General features: G+C 41.7%; 1 protein-coding gene across 1 annotated transcript in view; it reads left to right on the top strand.

Moving 5' to 3' along the window:
- LOC125455168 (keratinocyte-associated protein 3) overlaps nucleotides 1-3,606 on the top strand; it is a 34,067-nt gene extending 30,461 nt beyond the window's left edge. The window contains exon 7 of the mRNA XM_048536867.2: nucleotides 2,793-3,606. The gene's annotated coding sequence lies outside the window, so the exon portion shown is untranslated. The remainder of the gene's footprint in view (nucleotides 1-2,792) is intronic.
- Nucleotides 3,607-14,725: the final 11,119 nt, after the last annotated feature.

Here is a 14,725-nt window from a genome sequence, read left to right as displayed (position 1 = left end):
TCTGATACATAGGTACTTCCTGAACGATTCATTTTAATTACCAATCTACAGTCGAGGAGGTAGTAGGAACTGTAGAGCTGGAGAATCTGAGATAACAAGTGTGGAGCTGGATGAACACAGCAAGCCAAGCAGCATCAGAGGAGCAGGAAAGCTGACGTTTTGGGCGATAAGGGTCTAGGCACGAAATGTCAGCTTTCCTGCTCCTCTAATGCTGCTTGGCTTGCTGTGTTCATCCATCTCTACACCTTGTTATCTACAGTTGAGGAGGCTTTTTGTATCTCCAACCCCCTTGAAGGCTTTCCTTTTTATGAGCTGAGGTTAATTAAAGTAACAGAAACAAGCCTTCAAAACAGCCAGGTACATTTGTCCAAGGGAAGAACAAATCCATCCCAGTTGTATTTGCAGTTGTAGTTTGATAGAAGGTCATTTGGCCTATTGTGAACCCTTGGGAAACAAGAAGCCATCCAACCTAAGATAATAAAATGTGAGGCTGGATGAACACAGCAGGCCAAGCAGCATCTCAGGACCACAAAAGCTTTTGTGCTCCTGAGATGCTGCTTGGCCTGCTGTGTTCATCCAGCCTCACATTCTATTATCTTGGAATTCTCCAGCATCTGCAGTTCCCATTATCTCTGACGCCATCCAACCTAATCCTGTTTTCCTTTGTCTACAACCTTTCAGGCAGAGACTCCGAACACTCTCTCAAGGTGAGACATTTGCCTTTCAGTTCCCTCTATCTCTTACCTTGCATTCCTGCCCCCATGGGCCCTGAACCAAACACCTTCTTACCAAGTCCATCTAGACGACTCAATTTTACACATAACTATTAGGTCGTCTCTCATTCTCCTCTTTTCCAAAGAAAACAGCCCCACTAATCTGATCTTGCCTTGTACCTCAAACTCACCAGTCCAGGTAACAAGTAAATCTCTTGTGTATCCTCTTGTTAACACAATACTTTTCCAAGTGAAGAGTAACTATTTGTACCAAGCGGTGAACCTTAACACCCAGGAGGGGATGAGTGCTTCTAGGCTAGGTGTTAGGTGGTGGTGGTTCTGTAAGTGGTGGGATATGTCCTTTTTAGGACAAGATTGTTACCCAAGCCTTTTCCCATTTGAACAATATGTATATCGTGCCGATAATTCAATCAGCTGTTTATGTGAAGAAGTGCAAAGGTGAAAATTTAAAACTTAATTTTTTGGAAGGAAATGTTTCACAGCTTTTTCAAATAGGGCATATTTGACGAACATTTTGCCTTCTGAGATTGTTGCTTGAGGTTTGGAGTGCAAACTTGCAGATTTCCGTTTGAATTACTACTCATAGAACATAGAACAGTACAGCACAGAACAGGCCCTTCAGCCCACAATGTTGTGCCGACCATTGATCCTCATGTATGCACCCTCAAATTTCTGTGACAATATACATGTCCAGCAGTCTCTTAAATGACTCCCAACAGATTCAATCTCTGACCCTGGTCAAAATTATTTGTTTGACTTCATGCAAGCATTAAAATTAGAATTCATGTTTAAGATCAAGGGATTTGCTATCTCACTGTGATCCTCAGCGTGCTGAGTTCCCTTGGCTTCAGATGAGCGGTTCGAGTTGTAACACTTCACCTTCACTTTGCAGAATCTACTCTACTGTATTCACTGCTGACAATGTGGTCTCCCCTACCTCGGGGAAACAAAGCGTAGACTGGGTGAGTGCTTCGCAGAACATCCATGTTCTGCTCACAAAGACCCTGAACTACCTGTTGCCTGCAACTTCAACTCATCACCCAGTTTCCTGGCCAACATCTCCTGTCCCTGGCTTGCTGCAGTCTTCCAGCAAAGCTCAAATCAAGCTGGAAGAACAACACCTTATTTTCCACTTGGGGACCCTGCAGCCCTTGGGACTCAGTACTAAATTCAATAATCTTAGAGCCTAAACTCTCCCCTGTCCCAACCCCCTACCCCACACACCAGGCCTAATTACCACATAGCCTGCCATTACACACCACCTATTGTTAGTCACTAAGTCCCCATTAACAACTATTCACCCTCCCAATCTGATCATTATCAACTCTTTGTTTGGCCAACTACTGTTCTTTCTTTAGAATCTGTCCTATTGTTTACTCCTTACCCCAACCCCGCCGTCCCTTTTTTCCCTGCATATAACCTGACGTTTTCCTAGCCACCATAAATTCTGAGGAAGGGTGACTGGATCCGAAATGTTAACTCTGTTTATTCCTTCACAGATGCTGCCAGACCTGCTGTGCATTTCCAGCAACTGTTTTGGTTCAAGTTGTAGCCTACAATGTTAGCTTACTCCCACATGGGACTGTAAGAATGGGTGGAGGGTTATGACCCCAAGGTGTGCCCTCATGGTTACCGATGTCAAAGCAGGATTGGTAGAGGCCTAGTAGCAGACTGGAGATACAACATTGCATCTTTTCTGCTGTTCTGTGCTAAGGGGAGGAAACACATTGGTTCCTCTGCATGGGTGGTAACTTGGCACACTGTTAGTTGCATTATTAATTTTCTATACCTGTTACATCTTGCCATTTTGACAAGACGGCTTGTCTTGACTCGAAACAGTCTTGATCTCTATGACCAGAATACCAATCTTAGCATGTTTCAATTAGAAATTTTGATGTTCCCTTCTGTTAATTCTGAGGAGTGCAAAACTGATATTCCAGTGCAAAATTTCTCAAACATGGTTTGAATTTGAGTTTGCAGCTCATTATTAGTATGAAATATGAGTGCCAGTCACTAGAATTGCTATAAGTATAAATTTCATGTTTTGTTCTTTCTCAGGTCAACATTTCCTTTACCACTTTGATGCAATGCTACTTATATTAGAATTCACATAACGCAACTGAGAGTGATGGATGGTTTTCGGAGAATGGACATACAATTTTTGACAATGAGGATGCTGCACTGATCATTTTTAACTTTAACTTAGAACCTGAAGTTGCATGTATGTAAGAGTTACTGCTGTCCTCTTCTGCTGATTGAGATCCTCCCAAGAAAAACCACACCCAATTGCTTTGTATTAAAGGCAGAAAGCCAGAGAACCAAATGCACCGCTGTGCAGTTTCCAGTTAGTGCCAAGTTTGTATTAAGTCAAGAGTGTCTTAGCTGCTAAATGGTTTATAGTTATTACCTAGAAAGGAATCAGCCAGATCTCCTGCTTCTAGTTGGTGTCTACACTGAAAATGGGCACTAGCTGAAGAAAGGAGCAGGTTTGACTGTGATTCTGTTCATGAAAGAACAGTCAGCGCCATTCATTGCCTGTAGGAGTTACTATTCATTCCTTTCTGTTTAGGTCCCTGTATATGACGCACAGTAAATCAACAGAACTTGTAAGTGGGGTTATGCTTGTCTTTCCAGTTTCTTCTGAGAATGCAGGAACTGCCTCATGTTTTGCACAGAGTGCCTTTTCGCTGGTGAACTGGCTAAGATTGGAAATTTACCACTTTTCAACGATGGAGACTTTGTGACTGCTGAATTCTGTAATTCCATCTGTATTGCCAGGCAATAACTAGATGCGGTCAGCAATCCTTGGAATTGGTACCTCAAGGCAAAGCCTCCAAATGGAATTAAATCACAAATTTATTGCTTGTACAAATTTGGTGTAGTATTACTTTCCATTTTCTTCTGATAACTTCAGTGTCACATGACCGTGAGCTAAGAGGATGCAGAGCCAATTCCTGTCTTTGGGGACAGTGATTGGCAGAATAATGCAATTCACTTTGGTGATTCTGAGTTAGGGGGAATGGCGGCATTAGTAATACTCACTCAAAGTTCAGCAGTTTGTTTTGTTGGTAATTGACTTGGGAAAACATCAGTTGTGATATCCACCCAAAAGGTAGTGGGCCTTGCAAGTTTCATCGGATATGCCCAAAGTTGACCTTTAATCTTGGTACAGAATTGACAGCTTCAGGGGTGTTATGGTAGGACAAGACGTTTCAAAATTCTATTGGATTGTGGTATTAATTTGGTGCTGATTTCCAAGGACTTGTTGTGCTTATTCTCCTCAAAATCCCACTAAATGATATTCCCTGTCGGTTGGCTTTTGCTATAAACTATTTAGAAACAGCAACAAATGTTAGAATTTTAAAATGGAATAGAGAATATTCATAATGAATACCCCTTAAAATTGTTATTTGTTGCCTTTTATAAGTACCTTTTTAAGAAAGCTAAAGAGTAATCATTTGGTAGTACAGAACTTGAGCTAAAAGTAACATTTTTATGAGAGCTCTTTCTTGTATTGATCAAGATGTTTGTAAAAATGAGAAAGGGAACATTTTGTACTGTAATTTAAACTCCTACAAGATCATGATTTTGAAATATTCAATCAAAAAAACAATGCAAATACAAAATTAGTGAATTAATCCTATTTTTTTCTCTTTCTGCCCTCTTTTTCTGGCCTTTTATTCCACTTTCACTTTATTCCCTCCTTTAATTTTTCCCTACAGCGTGTGCCTTTCCATTCATTTATCAATCAGCAGCTGGGCTACTAAAGTGGGGAAATCATGATCAGATCGCAGTGGATCTGAATTCTTCGAATCAGCTGATTGAAACAGAAAAGTCTCAGAGTACTGTATGGAGTTGACATAGCCAAAGTGTTATCCCAGTCAGCTCAAGAAATTCTTGTTTAGGGATGGGACAGAAACGAGTCAGTGTTGCTATCAGCAGAAATTGCAGTTAACTGTCCCAGTTGAACAGCTGTGGCTCACAAATTAGACATATCTGTTACTCTAGATCGGGGTGGAATTCTGTCATCTGCCTCCGCCTTAAAACAAAGGGTGAAGAATAGCAGTTGAACAGAGGCATTTTGAGTGTTGTTTCAGGATTCAGTTATAGTTTTAAGAACATTTGCCGCAAAATGTGGCTTTTTTGTGTGAAAAATGACACACTTTCACCTTCTGCTAACAGTGTTGGCGTCTGACAAATTTTGGATCTGATTTGGTATTAACTAAAGCTTTTATTTTAAATTTGGCTGCCCAAACCACATGCTTTAACCTCCCACCCTGGAATTCTGATTGCAACAGTTCAATTTCTACAGCAACTTTTTCCTTGACCATGCTGAGGGGGTTTACAAATCACTTGTGATAAGCTTGTATCAGTAGGCATCATGTAGCTTACGAACATAAATACAAATGCCCAAATGCAGGATATTTACAGATGGCAAAGACTGTCTGTGCTGTAATTGAGTATAATGTCATTGTTGAAACTTTGATTTAATCATTTTGCCATAAAAGGGTCTGGAGTATTAGATTTACTGAGTGAATGAGCAGTGGTGGGCCATCAGATACCTGGCTTTGTATTCTGGTTCTTGACTGCTGAATTGACTGATCACGCCAACAGTAGATGTCTTCGGAAGAACGTGCTTTGACAATTGGCCCTTGTCATTGGACTGGCCTTTTTTGAAAAAGGTAACGGAGGGTTTTCTACAACTACCCTTCTTGGTAGATCTCATCTTTGAATTAATTCACTTTCCTGCCCTGCAATGCACCAGATACTTGAATCATGGAATTTAATTTGGCTCAACTGAATTCCAAAACAGCTGATGGCTCAGCTTTGAGGTTTTTTAATTTTTGGCATTTTTAATTTAAAAAAAACAATTTTGGGCAACAATTCTGTTTAATATCAGTGGGATTTTATTTCCAGTGAAGGTTCTTCAATGTTCACCGTTTATTTAAAATAAAAAAAAATTGCGAACTCTTTGGTTCCCAGTTTTTCATGGTTTCATTCTTGCCTCTGAGCCATTTAGTGCACTTGACAAGAAGTGGGAGTTACAAGCTTTGATTGTGGTTTGACACTTCTGTGATGGCATGTGGTGTGCATTGTGGATGATTGAGAGTCTTCTGACTCCCTCGTCCCTAATGGCCTTAAATAGGTCGGTGTACCTTCCCTCTAGCCCTAGACTCTGCTACAAGGTGAAAAATTCTGTCAACATCCATCCTATCAAGCGTCTCAAAACAAAGATCACCTTTCATTCTTTAGTCAAATGAGAAAAGAGTACTTGGCTTGCATGTCATAAACTACGCTGAGGCTGCAACTTCATGAATGATGCTGGCTAAATTTAATGGAATTTAAAAAGATAAATATCACATTCATAGATATAAGGTGAGAGCAGCAAGATTTAAAGACATGAGAGGCAACTTTTTCCACAGAGGGTGGTGCACGTATGAAATGAGCCATGTGGGAAGTGGTGTAGGCTGGTACAGTTACAACATTTAAAAGGCAGCTGGGTGGTAGATGAATGGGAAGGCTTTAGAAGAACATTGGCTAAATGCAGACAAATGGGACTAGATTAATTTAGGGTATCTGTTAGACATGGATGAGTTGGACAAAAGGGTCTGTTTCCATGCTGTGCAGCTCACACTAACAGAATACTGAAGATCTTTTAAAATTGAAAAATGGTTTTAACTTCTATTTTATGGGAAGATTTCTTAAGACTGCAGCCATGAGGTTTTAATTGAAAACTGGAAGGGTTGTACATTGTGCTTTAGGCCACAAAAGGTGCATAACAGTGTCTATCTTTGCATAAAAAAGGCACCTTCATTTTGCTGCAGGTGAAAAATCACCGTCTTGATCACTAAAAGGCAGAACGATCCCCTGTCAGCAGTACAGAGAAACAGCATTGCTGCTTTACAGAATTTACAGCTTTCATAGAAAAAAATGCAGCATTGCTTTACTACAGAGTTTATGAAATAATGAAAGTAACTGCTATTTACTCTCTGATGAAGGGTCTAGGCCCGAAACGTCAGCTTTTGTGCTCCTGAGATGCTGCTTGGCCTGCTGTGTTCATCCAGCCTCACATTTTATTAACTGCTATTTACGTAACTTTTCCAAAGAAAAAGCTTAATTCGTTGACTTAGTTAAGGGTTAAAAGCTTTAATTTCAGTAATATTATAGTATTTAGATTTGCAGAATATAATTTTAAAGGAAACATAAATAATCACAAGATGACATGACAATAGAAATCATGCTTCATCAAAAATTTGGTGTCAGATAGATCAAATGGAAAGAAGATTCGGACATCTTAGAGAAAACAGTTCCAGGATAGAATTTTTCAATCTTAAATCATAAGCTGAACAAGTAAATACAGAAGAGTATTCAATTGAACCAACAGCTGATGTATTAATTTGCCTAATAAAAGAGAAAACAAGTGTATTTTTGGAGAAATCATAAGAACGATAGTTAATTCAATAGCAAACACAATATTTGAAGGTAGAGACAGCAAGATTTGAAAGAAGAGTTAGTGTCCAGTAGAATCCAAGTAATTTCATTAATGATCTCTACAGCTTTGTGCAAACTATGACTATAGAGACATTTTAATTCATAGGAGACAGCATTTTGTTTTGGAATTATTAAAACGTCTTTGTCAGATATGAGTCCAAAGGAGATTTGACTTTGGTAGTGCGATTTAAATTGTGTTGTTGAAAGCAGACATGAGGAAGACTAAGAGACAAATCCTGAGAGAAGGTCAAATTTATTACAGTAAAGGAATAGAAGCTACCCATATGATAACGTATAACACTCCACAGACATGTAAGAAATGAACACAGTAGGCCAAAGAACTGATACTGAGAGTTATTGCCACTCCTCGGCACATTGGCCTATCTGATCAAGATCCCTTTGTACTAGGAGGTAACCTTCTTGCTGTCCCCTACACCTCTAATGTTGCTGTCATTTGCAAACTTACTTACCATACCTCCAATGTTCACATTCCAAATCATTTACATAAATTGCAAAATGCAGTGGGCCCAGCACCGATCCTGTGGCACACTGCTGGTCACAGGCCTCCAGTCTGAAAAACAACCCTCTACCAACACCCTCTGTCTTCTACCTTCAAGCCAGTTCTTTATCCAAATAGCGAGTTCTCCTTGTATTCCATGTGATCTAATCTTGCTAATCAGCCTACTGTGAGGAACCTTGTCGAACACCTTAGTGAAGTCCATACAGATCATATCCACTGCTCTGCCTTCATCAATCCTCATTGCTTCTTCACAAAATTCAAACAAGTTAGTGAGACATGACTTCCTACGCACAAAGCTGTGTTGATTATCCCTAATGAGTCCTTGCCTTTTCAAATACATGTAAACCCTGTCCCTCAGGATGTTCTCCAACAATCTGTCCACCACCAAATTCAGGCTTACCAGTCTATACTTCTTTGGCTTTTCCTTACCACTTTTGTTAAATAGTGGCACCACACGAGCCAACTTTCAGTCTTCCAGCACCTCACCTGTGGCTATCGATGATACAAGTATCTCAGCAAAGGGCCCAGCAATCACTCCCCTAGCTTCCCACAGACTTCCATGGTACACTTAATCAGGTCTCAGGGGTTTATCCATCTTTATACATTTTAAGACATCCAGCACCACCTCCTCTATAATATGGACATTTAAGATGTGGCAACTGCTCTGCCCAAGCCTGCAGGAAATGACAAAGAGTTGTGAATGCAGCCAAGCCCATTACGAAACCTAGCCTTCCCGCTCTGGTTATACTCTCTTCCACCCTCTTCCATCAGGCAGAAGATACACAAGTTTGATTTAAGAACAACTTCTTCCCTGCTGTTTTAAGACTTAGGAACAGGACTCCTCATATATTACAGTTGTTCTTTCTCTGCCCTTCTCCGTAGCTGTAACACTATATTATGCATTCTGTTCTAATTTCATTTGTCTAATTTATATCTAAGATTTTGTACCTCCACATCTTTTACCTAAGATGATGCCAGAAATAGTGACATTGTACACTTTCACTGTACTCATGTATACATGTGACAATAAACCCAAATAAGACCATAAGACATAACAGCAGAAGTAAGGCCATTCAGCCCATTGAGTCTGCTCCACCATTCAATCACAGCTGATACATTTCTCAACCCCATTCTCCCACTTTCTCCCTGTAACTGTTGACAATCAAAAACCTATCTCCATCTTAAAATGTACTCAATGACCCAGCCTCCACAGCCTTCTGTGCCAGTGAATACCATGGATTCACCACTTTCTGGAGGAAGAAGTTTCTACTTATCTCCAATCTAAAAGGTCTTCCCTATTGTCTAAGGCTGTGCACTTGGGTTGTAGTCTATCGTAGCAATGGAAACATATTCCCAACAACCACTCTACCCAGGTCATTCAATATTCTGTAAGTTTCTGTTAGATCCTCCTTTGTCATTTAAACTCCATTGAGTACAGACCCAGAGTCCTCAAACGTTCCTCATGTGTTAAGCTTTTGATTCCTGGGACCATTCTCATGAATCTCCTCTGAACCAGCTCCAGAGCCAGTACATCCTTCCTGAGATATGGGGCCCAAAGCTGTGCACAACACTCCAAAATGTGGCCTGACCAGAGCCTTAGAGAGCCTCAGAAGTACATCCTTGCTTTTATATTCAATTCCTCTCAAAATAAATGACAAGGTTGTATTTGCCTTCTTAACTACTGACTCAACCTGCAAGTTTACTTTCACAGAATCCTTGACTAGAACTCCCAAGTCTCTTTGCACTTCAGACTTCTGAATTTTCTCCCCATTTAGAAAACAGTCCATACTTTACCACATTGTCTTTGTCTTCCATCTGTCACTTCTTTGCCCACCCTCCTAATCTGCTCAAATCCTTCTGCAGCCTCGCCACCTGCTCAATATTACCTGTCCCTCTACCTATCTTCGTACCATCTGCAAACTTAGCCAGAATGCCCTCAGTTCCTTCATCTAAATCATTAACATATAAAGTGAAAAGTTGTGGTCCTAACACTGACCCTTGTGGAACACCACTTGTCACCACTGCCATCCTGAGAAAGACTGTTTTGACCCCACTCTCTGGCTGTCTGGCATCTTGCCTCTAACACCATGAGCCTTTACTCAGCAGGCTTCTGTGCGGCACCCTGTTAAAGGGCTTCTTGAAGTCCAGTTAGTTAGTTGGTTCTCCTTGTTCTAATCTGTCCATTATTTCCTCAAAGAATTCCAACAGATTTGTCAGCCATGGCCTCCCCTTGATGAAGCCATGCTGACTTCGCCCCATTTTACCACGCACTTCCAAGTATTCAGAAATCTCATCCTTCACAATGGACTCCAAAATTGTAACCACAAGCAAGGCTAGGCTAATTGGCCTGTAATTTTCTGTCGTTTGCCTTACTCCCTTTTTATATAGGGGTGTCACGTTAGCGATTTTCCAGTTCTCTGGGACCCTCCCTGATGCTCGCGATTCCTGAATGATCGCCACCAACACCTCCATGATCTCTTCAGCTATCTCCTTAAGAACTCTGGGGTGTAGTCTACCTGGTCCAGGTAATTTATCCATCCTCAGGCCAATCAGTTTTTCTAACACCTTTTCCTTGGTGATGGCAACCAAACGTGGCCCTGCCCAACTATCTTGAATTTTAGTGATATTACTCATGTCTTCCTCTGTGAAGGTTGACGTAAAGTAATTATTCAGTTCCTCAGCCATTTCCTTGATCCTCACTATTATCTCTCCACCATCATTTTTCAGTTGTCCAATGTTCACTATTGCCCTTTATATATCTAAAGAAACTCTTACAGTCATTCTTTATATTACTGGCTAGCTTACCCTCATATTTAACCTTCTCCCTCCTTTTTTTGTTTTCCTTTTGTTGGGTCTTTATAAGCTTTCCAATCCTCTGGTTTCCGACTGCCCTTCACCACATTATACATTTTCTCTTTTGCTTTTATGCTATCCCTGACTTCCCTAGTCAGCCATGGTTGCCTTCCCGAACCATGGTATTTTTTTTCCGAGGGATGAATTTTTGCTTTGTCTCCTGAATTACTCTGAGGAACTCCTGCTACTGCTATTCCACTGTCTTTCCTGCTAGGCTCCTCCCTCACGCCTTTATTCAGCTCTAATACTGTTACTTCTGATTCCATCTTTTCCCCCTCAAATTGCGGAGTAAGTTCAATCATATTGTGATCACTGCCTCCTAAGAGTTCCTTCACTTCAGTTCCCTTATCAAGTCTGCCTCATTGCACAACACTAAATCCACCACAAGCTGCTTCTAAAAGCCATCTGTTACACATTGCACAAAATCCTTTTCTTGCAATCTACTCCCAACCTGATTTTCCCAGTCCAGCTGCATATTGAAATCCCCCGTGATCACTGTGACTTTGCCTTTCTTATACACCTTTTCTATCTCCTGGTGAATCTTGCGCCCTAGATCCTGACTACCGTTTGAAGTCCTGTACATAACTCTAGCTATGGTTTTTTTTATCTTTATGGTTCCTCAACTCTACCCACACAGATTCTACAACATCTGACCCTAAACAGTAAGAAACAAAGTAATTTCATTTCTTACTAATAAAGCAACCCCACCCCTCTGTCAACCTGCCTATCTTTTCAATAGAACATAGAATCCCTACAGTGTGGAAACAGGCCCTTCGGCCCAACAAGTCCACACTGACTCTTGCAGCATCCCACCCAGACCCATCCCCCTAATCTACACATCCCTGAACACTATGGGCAATTTAGCATGGCCAATCCACCTAGCGTGCACATCTCTGGACTGTGGGAGGAAACCCACGCAGACACGGGGAGAATGTGCAAACTCCACACAGTTGCCTGAGGGTGGAATTGAACCCAGGTCCCTGGCGCTGTGAGACAGCAGTGCAAACCACTGAGCCACCATGTCACCCCCTGGGAGCAATTATATAATAGAAATGTATATCCCTGGATATTCAGCTCCCAATCCTGACCGCCTTGTAGCCATGTCTCCCTGATGCCCACCATGTCTTATCTGCCAATTTCGGTCTGCACCTCAAACTCATTTACCTTATTTCTTGTACTGCGTCCATTCAGATATAACACCTTCACTCCTGTATTAAACATCCCTCTTCTCATTGTCATTCATTTATCCAGCGTGCTTGAAGTTTGATTCCTAACCGTTTCCAAACACTCCTATTCGTGTCTGTGCTGGAGACTTTAATCACCTCTCCCGAGTTCTGCTTCTCTGTCATTTTTATCATATTTTTCCACACATTTGAGTCCACCCTTTACAGATGTTAACCTGCTGCTTTGTTCTCCACTGGGGGACGTTTTACCCCTCCCATTACTCTCACTTTATACTTTAAAGTCCTGCTGACCAATCTATTTACCCTTTCCACTAGAACATTGGTCCCAGCTTGGTTCAGGTGGAGACGGTCCCAGCGGTACAGACACCTTCTGTTTCAATACTGATGCCGGTGCCCCATGGAATGGAATCCCTCTTTCCCAAACCACATGTTTACTTCCCTTATTCTCGTGTCTCTGGGCAAATTTGCACTTGGCTTGGGCAGTAATCCAGAGATTATAATCCATGAGGAATCGTTCCTTAATTTTGTTTCAAGGTCCTGATAATCCCGGAACAGGTCCTCTTTCCTCGTCTTGCCTATGTTGTTTGTTCAGATGTGGACCAAAACAACTGGATCCTCCCCCCAACCTCTCCAATATCCTTTCACGCTGGTCAGGGATATCTCTTACCCTGGCACCAGGCAGGCAGCACACCATCTTGATCCTGCTAGTCGGCTGGAAGCTGTCGGAGGGCAGAGCAGTGGCACAGGGTGAGAATAAACCTACTGGACCTCGGGGATTGTGGCCTAGTTGGCAGGAAGCTGTTGGAGGGCACAGCACTGGCACAGGGTGAGTATAAACTTACTGGAGCTCGGGGATTGTGGCCTAGTCGGCAGGAAGCTGTCGGAGGGCACAGCAGCAGCACAGGGTGAGAATAAATCTACTGGAGCTCGGAGCACATTGTAGCTGCGAAAAGGAAACTGGAGTGATATCTCAGAGAGGCTGTGACTTGATTGGCTGGTAGGAAGTCTGCACTAAATTTGAAAAAGAACACAGCAAAAAACTATCAATAAATTTAATTAACTCAATAAAGTCATCAACTAAGTAGAAATGGCTGGACAGGTGATGTGTTGCAGCTGTATGATGTGGGAGCTGGATGATCCCATCACAAGCGGTGGTGAGAACATCTGCACAAGTGTTGGTTGCTTGAGGAAATTCAGCTCAGATTTGGTGAGCTGGAATCTGAGCTTCAAACACTCTGGCACATCCTCAAGGGGGAGAAGTACCTGAATACTCTGTTTCAGGCAACAGTCACACCTGGTAGATGAAGTAATTCAAACTTGGTCGGTGATCAGGGACAGCAGGGGGTGACTGCAAGCGAGGCAGGTGGAGGGGTCCTGCAGTCAGGAACAGAAGAACCCAGATCTTGACCTTGTCCAACAGGCACGAGGTACTTGCTCCCAGTGCGGATGAGGAAAAGGGCTGCAGGAAGCATGAGCCAACTGACCAGTGCACCATGGTACAGGAGGCCATTCAAAAGTGGGGAGCAAAATGTAGTAGTCATAGGGGATTCTATAATCAGGGGAATAGATTGTATCCTTTGTAAGTAGGATTGAGAGTCCTGCATGGTAGGTTGCCATGTAATTCAAACTGAATTACCTGATTTACTGAGGTAAAGTATGATTTGTCTGGTTAGCATGCAAAATAATCATTTTCATTGTGTCTCGGTACATGTGATAATAATAAGTCGAATTAAATCAAAAAGAAAGTACTCATTTCCATGGAGCTACTGTCTTCCATGTTGGACATTCATGAGATCCAAGGTACCCTAGCTGATGTTATAGGGCAGCTACCTGAGTTAGTTGAGAAGAATTCCTCTATGATGGAAATTCAGGGGATTAAGGATTCTTCAGATAAGGTAATGGACCAACTATTAGGTTTGGAAGAAACAAAAACTTCCAGGTTGGCTGTGAAAGATATTGAACCAGGTGCACTGTCTCTCTTGTAATGCTCTTCTGACTATATACTCCCAAGTCCAATAAACAGATGTAACAAGCCAATGGCAGCCCGGGTTAGAACAGAGAAAGTGAAATTGATACCTGTTTTTTTAACACACTAAATCTACTCAAGTTTAGGAGAGGTGGTGAAGCAGTTTCTGTGTGTCTGGTCTAGTAATCCAGAAGTACAGGCTTATACTTTGGGGACGTGGGTTCAAATCCCATTATTGCAGCTGAAGGAATTTAAATTCAGTTGAAAACTAGTCTCAATAATGGTGACCATGAAACCATTGTAGTTACATTGTAAAAAGCCATCTAGTTCACAATATTCTTCAGAGAAGAAATTCTCCCATCTTCACCTGGTCTGGCCTGACCTTGCATGTGATTCCAGAGTCAAGGAAATGTGATTGACTCTTAACTTCCCCCATTGGCCTTGCAATACATTCAATTCTGGGGTAGTTTGGGATAAGAAGCAAATGCTGGCCTTTCTAATGCCCACATCCCATTAAAGAATAAAGGTATATTCAGATAACTTTCCTTTCCAAAACTCCAGAACAGAAGAAATAATAAGAAACAATTCTGCTGTTCAATTCAATTGCTGCTGATTTTGTCTACTTTAAGGCATACAGTGTTTTAGCTTTTATTAATAGAAGGATCGAGTTCCGGAACCATGAGATTATGCTGCAGCTGTACAAAACTCTGGTGCGGCCGCACTTGGAGTATTGCGTACAGTTCTGGTCACCGCATTATAAGAAGGATGTGGAAGCTTTGGAAAGGGTGCAGAGGAGATTTACTGGGATGTTGCCTGGTATGGATGGAAGGTCTTATGAGGAACGGCTGAGGGATTGAGGCTGTTTTCGTTAGAGAGAAGAAGGTTGAGAGGTGACTTAATTGAGACATATAAAATAATCAGAGGGTTAGATAGGGTGGATAGGGAGAGCCTTTTTCCTAGGATGGTGACAGCGAGC

The sequence above is a fragment of the Stegostoma tigrinum genome, chromosome 9 (assembly GCF_030684315.1).
Source record: "Stegostoma tigrinum isolate sSteTig4 chromosome 9, sSteTig4.hap1, whole genome shotgun sequence".
Classification (NCBI taxonomy): domain Eukaryota; kingdom Metazoa; phylum Chordata; class Chondrichthyes; order Orectolobiformes; family Stegostomatidae; genus Stegostoma; species Stegostoma tigrinum.
The sequence above is the reverse complement of the archived record's forward strand: the minus strand, read 5'-3'. Positions and strand labels throughout refer to the sequence as shown.